We start from the raw sequence: 6,000 nt of genomic DNA on the forward strand, positions 1-6,000 counted from the left end.
TAACAAGATCATATTTAATGAAATAATATCCAAATTGAATTAACTAAACAATAAGTACCAAGGTTCATACATAATTCTTTGCGGTGACTTTAATGAATATCCTGATGATATGATGGATAGATACCCTCCTAGGCTAAACCAAGCTTCACAAAGCAATAACCTTGTTTCATTACTCTGCTCCATCCTTTCTCTTGCCGATGCATGGTGTTTCTTCAACCCTATTACAAAATAATTCACTTGGTGTAATAGAAGGCTAACTTTAAAATCAAGAATTAATCTATTTTTAATTTCTTCCTCTACCCTTCAATTTGTGAAAAAAGTTAATCATTTTTTTGCCCCATTATCGGACCAAAACAAATAATTTTGAAATTGGGTGGTACCCAGGAGACCTCTGGTATGCGAGGGTATTGGAAATTCAATTTTCTTTTAAATGATGATTCATTCAATGACACATTAAAAAACTAGCAGAGGAAATCCTCAATGATGGCTTAAACAATGACTATAGGAAAAAATGGGAATTCTTTAAATATAAGGTCCAATATGTTGCGATTAAAATAAGTAAGGAACTAAAGAAAGAAAAAAATATGCAAGAAGCTGACTTGTTGCACAAACTTGACCTTCTACTGACAAAAGAATATATTACTTTGGAAGAAGAACTCAAATTGAAGAACATCCAGCTACAGTTGGATCAAATTTATTTAGACATGGAAAAAGGAGCATTTATTAGGTCTAGAGACAAGTGGCTAGAGGAAGGGGAAAGAAACACAAATTACTTTTTTGCTCTTGAGAAAATAAATTTTAAAAGAAAATTATTAACTGCCCTTAATATTGACAGAGTTTTTTCTAAAGATCCAAAGTTCATTTCTAATTTTGTCACTGCATTTTATGGAAAATTATACGAATCCAAATTTAATGCAAAAGATTGTGCAAATTTCCTGGAAAAAAAATCATACTAATATCCCCTCAATTGATGAAGAATTTAAATCTGTGTGTGACTCTGACTTGTCAGTTAATGAAATTAAAGATGCATTATTTTCAATGAAGAAAGACAAATCTCCAGGAATCGATAGTCTATGTTGAATTTTATATACACTTTAGGGAATTTATTCAAAATCCATTATTTGTATGTACAAATAATGCATCAGTCAAAATGAGATGGCAGTTACAATGAAACAAGGCATTATATCTCTTATCCCCAAACCCGATAAAGATCCTTTATTAATAGATTATTTGCGTCCTATCATTCTTTTAACAATAGATTATAAGATCTTGGCCTTAGTATATACAAACAGATTAAGGAAAGGGCTATATCCTATCATAGCTGAAACTCAAACAGGATTTATAAAAAAAAACAACATATTAGTTGTAATATAAGACTTATCTTAGATTTGTTGGATTATGCAGATGCAGTTAATTTTAAGGAATTTATTTTGTTTTTGGACTTTTATAAGGCCTTTGGACACAATCGAGCAGAACTTTCTTTGACAGTCCCTCAAGGCATTTGGTTTTGGTAATAACTTTATTGACATTGTCAGTATGTTTTACAGAGATATTAATAGCTTGGTTATAATTAATTTTAATACCTCTAAAATATTCCAAATTAATAGAGGGATCAGGCAGGGTTGTCCTATTTCTCCTTTTTTATTTATTTTAGTCACCAAATTATTGCAGGTTGTTGTGGAGTGAAAAAGGAATGCATCTTCACAAAAAATCTGTCTCATTTTCATGTCATCTTTGGCTATCCACCTGATCTTGCCCATGATGTTTTTGAGGGTATAATCCCAGTAGAGCTAGCTCATTGCCTAACAGTGCTTATATCCAGAAAGCTTTTCACATTAGTTGACCTGAACAATGCCATGCTGAAGTTTCCCTACAAATGGGCTGACAGGACAAACAAACCTCATGTAGTGTCAAAGTTTCTCCAGCAGAAAAACAGTGGGGGGAAACGCTCATGAAAACTGGAGCTTGCTCCGGTTCTTACCTTTTTCGGTTGGATCACTTGTACCTGAAGATGAGCCTGCGTGGCTTGTTCTCATGGACCTGAAGGACATCACAGAGCTTGTTGTTGCCCCTGTGCATAGTGATGACTTGCTGGCTTTTTTAGAAAGTAAAATCATAGAGCACAGGCAGAGATACAAAGAGTTGTTCCCTGACATCAAGCTGCTACCAAAACATTATTTGGAGCAGATGATTAGTCTGTTTGGTCCAGTTGTTGGGCAGTGGACAATGCGCTTTGAGACTAAACATAGATTTTTTAAGCAGGTTATCAGACATACAAGCTGCTTCAAGAATGTGCTCCTCTCATTAGCCTCAAAGCATCAGATGATGATTGCTTACCATCTGAGCTCTCCATGTTTGAGCAAGTCTGACCTAGAGGTCTCGGCTGTATCCACTCTACCACTAGATTTACTCAAAGAGGAGATAGCACAATTCATAAGGCAAAAGTTCTCTGACACACCTGAGGTTCACCTTGCACAGTGTGTGACAACCAAGAGCATAACCTATAGGAAGGGAATGATACTAGCCCACAGAGAAGCAGGTGGATTGCCTGAATTTAGTGAAATTGACCAAATCTGCATTTTACATGAGAGTGTGTTCTACATTGTCAAAGAGCTCTGTGGTTGGTACAGAGAGCATTATAGAGCCTTCGAACTCAGCCCAGCACCACCAGCAGGATAGAGACTTCACCTTTCATGGCCGGGTCTGGACACACCAGCACAAGTGTTTCCACGGTCCCAGTCACTCCCACTACATCCCTTCCAGGCTCTAGCTTTAAACACAGATAGCCATCGTAGGGATATTGCTGTGAACTCAGCCCCCATATTTCCAAGTCTTCAATTGGAGTTAATGGCAGGTGCTTCAGATACTTGTTGTAAAACGAACGATAGAGAAGGGTAATTTGAGACCCGCTGTCAAGTAAGGCTTTGACGTAGATGCCCTCAATTTGTAAAGAGACAACAGGACTTGGACCTACTAAACCATTCGGCAGGGCAGCCCTCTTTTCTTTGAGCGTGTCACACTGTGTGGAACGTATCTTTCCCGGGGCATCAGGCCGTTCCTCTACTGGGCCCCTGGGGAGTTTCCCGCCGGCCGTTTCAGTTTGAGGAGGCGCTGGTTTACTTTCCGAAGATTCTCAGGACTCTGGCACTCACGCTGGAAGTGGCCATCTTCCCCATACCTATAGCAGAAGACATCAGCATGGTTCATTGGTTTCACTAGTATTCTTTCTTGTCGCTGTGGGTGTGAGCTATCATCTCTGGCCTTGCTAGGATTCTGCGGTGCAGGCTGTGCACCAGCTGTGGAAGGGGCTACAGCGGCAGAGCGCAAGCTGATAATTTCACTCTTCAACCCTTGTACTTCTTTTCTGAGGAGCTCTACTTCTGTGTCCTTCTCAGCAAGAGCACGGGTGACAGGTGGAACAGCTACAGGTGCGGCACAGACTGGAACAGTAGCGCTGGAAGCACATCCAACAGGTGTAGCCATTTCTGACGTGACCATATTCTTAGCACCATGTCTATCGAGGATCATGTCTTCCTCTTCTCTCACTTCGTGGAGCAGTTCAAAAAAGCTGGGTGGTGTTCTCAGTTTATACGTCATTATGATGTGAAGTGCCACTAGATCATTAAACAAGGGTCCTCTCACAACTTGCTCAATACGTATGCGGTCCATGTCAGGCAGCTGGATTCCACCCTTTCGAAACACAGAGTGCAGCAGCTTGTCTAGTCTTAACAAAAAAGCTTCTCTCCTTCAAGCTGGAAGGTATTATGAAACTTCACCATGAGGTCAGAGGCACTCTCTGTTGTCCAAAATGCATTCTCAAGGGCTTGTAGATAGTCATTTGCAGTAGCGTTGGGGTTACTGACTCTCAAGAACCTGATGATATCAGCAGCTGGCCCCTTAAGACTTTCAGCTACTCACTGTTTCTTCACAGTGTCAGAACATCGCCACTCATCAAGCATATGGGTGGTCTGCTCAGCTCAGACGTCATATTCTCCTTCCCCATTGGGAGTAGGCTTCATGCCAGAAAATGTGCGTGGTTTGCGGTAGCTCTGTATCTCCGCAGGCGCAACTTGACACTTCTCCACCAAAGAAGATATTTCATTCACTAGTTCAGTGTTCAGAACTAGAGCAGTGGGCACAGCGGTAGCTGAAGTAAGCAGGCCTTTAACTTAAACTTAAAGTCTTCCCTTCATGCATCAGGAAAGCCATCAGCTTCGAGTGAAAGTCATCTTTCTCAGTAGGGGCTGGAATTGACTGGGTTTCCACAACATGGATTGGCCAGAGACCTAACTCATCTGGAATCCCTACCTGTTCTGGTACTCAGATTTGTGTCTAGTCATTTGGAGTTTGAACTAAAATGAGCTGGCTTTTAACTGTTGCATCTAAACAACATCCCCTCACTTTAGTAAGACCAAAAACTTTGGCACTATCCAAAACATTGTAAATGACCTCATCAGAAATGTCAAGAGATATCTCACTGAGTACAAATGCATATTTCACACCAATGTGTTTCTCACTACACCAAGTGATTTGTGCGGCCTCCATACTTCTTGAATTTTACCCACAGTAAATTACAGAACACAAAAGAAATTCAATGGTTAAGCTAAACAGAGGTCAGAATACTCAGGTAGAGACAATTCATTAAACAGAGTACAAATTGTAGCTAATCTAGCATATTCTATATACAGAATTACTTTTAGCTCTGAAATATTTCAGCAGTAAACACATCCCGGACGAGCCCCCACATGTAGCCCTCCCACCAAGATGCTCATTTACATAATATACATAGGTAGTGTCGGACAAGCAAGGATTAATTAAGAATATATTTATTTTCTTAATCCAGCGGTTCCAACAGTCAATTTCCTTGTTAAAATGTTCAGCACTCTGAATACTGAACCAAGCAATATTGCATGCTAGAACCCCTCACTTAACCTACATCTAAAATATATTTTATTAGATTTAATTTAATAATTATGTTTAAATTAGAATTGTCAATTAAATCACCAAATTCTTTGATAGGTCAATCTACAGAAAACTGGTGGAATCAACAAGTCAAGACAAGCTGTATATCAGGTTTTCAGATTGAATAATAGAATTCAATAAGAACCAGTCAATTATATTAATGAATTGAAAACATACATTCTTTATTGAATGCAGGCACACTACTTCTAAATTACACAACAGAAGACATACAGCAAAACATTAAACAACTAACCTAGAAATACCAGAAAATAGAGAGAGAGAGACGGATAAGAGAGAGAGAGAGAGAGAGAGAGGGGGAAACGGATCGGCCAGACCTTGCCAAAGTATCACCCACTTCCAGTATAAGCGTCACAAGGAAACCAGCTAAAAACACACAACCAAGGAACCACCACCAAAATAAAAAGAGGAAAACTCTTCTTCTTCCAGGCTCTGCCACCAAACGCAACACAACACTTTTTCCTGTGGCAATCTTAAATACCTTACCCAGCATGGCTTGAGGATGTTTTGCCCTGATTGGGTGATGCTGAGTTAAGGTGTAGGATAGAAGGGAAGGGGGGTCAGACTAATTTATGACAAGGACTGGCCTACCTAAAGATTGCATTCAAACTTAAAGAGGACATGGGAAAGGGAAATGTTAGGCATGTAGGGTCTCCGACCCCCGATATGGTGTCCTGTGTCATCTGGTTTGTCTCTTTGGAGGGGGTGAGATCCATAGATTGTCTGCCTAGATTAGGGTATCAGTGGATTTTATATTGCCCCAATCACATTTGCTTTAATGCTTGTGACGGAGAGGCCAGGCCACATTCTTATTCACTGATTCCCTCTCTAAGGCCAAAATTTAAACACTACATATCTTACATTCCCTCTCTTGGAAAAATAGGTGAATGCACCTGCGAAAAGCCTATTTTCCCACCACCGGATAAAAATGAACCCAGTATAATCATTAAGGCATAGCTGTCATGGTTCTGTGGTTTGTCTGCGTTTCCCTTTTTGGGCCGCCGGTTGGCGGCACTTCAG

The sequence above is a fragment of the Anguilla rostrata genome, chromosome 6 (assembly GCF_018555375.3).
Source record: "Anguilla rostrata isolate EN2019 chromosome 6, ASM1855537v3, whole genome shotgun sequence".
Taxonomy (NCBI): domain Eukaryota; kingdom Metazoa; phylum Chordata; class Actinopteri; order Anguilliformes; family Anguillidae; genus Anguilla; species Anguilla rostrata.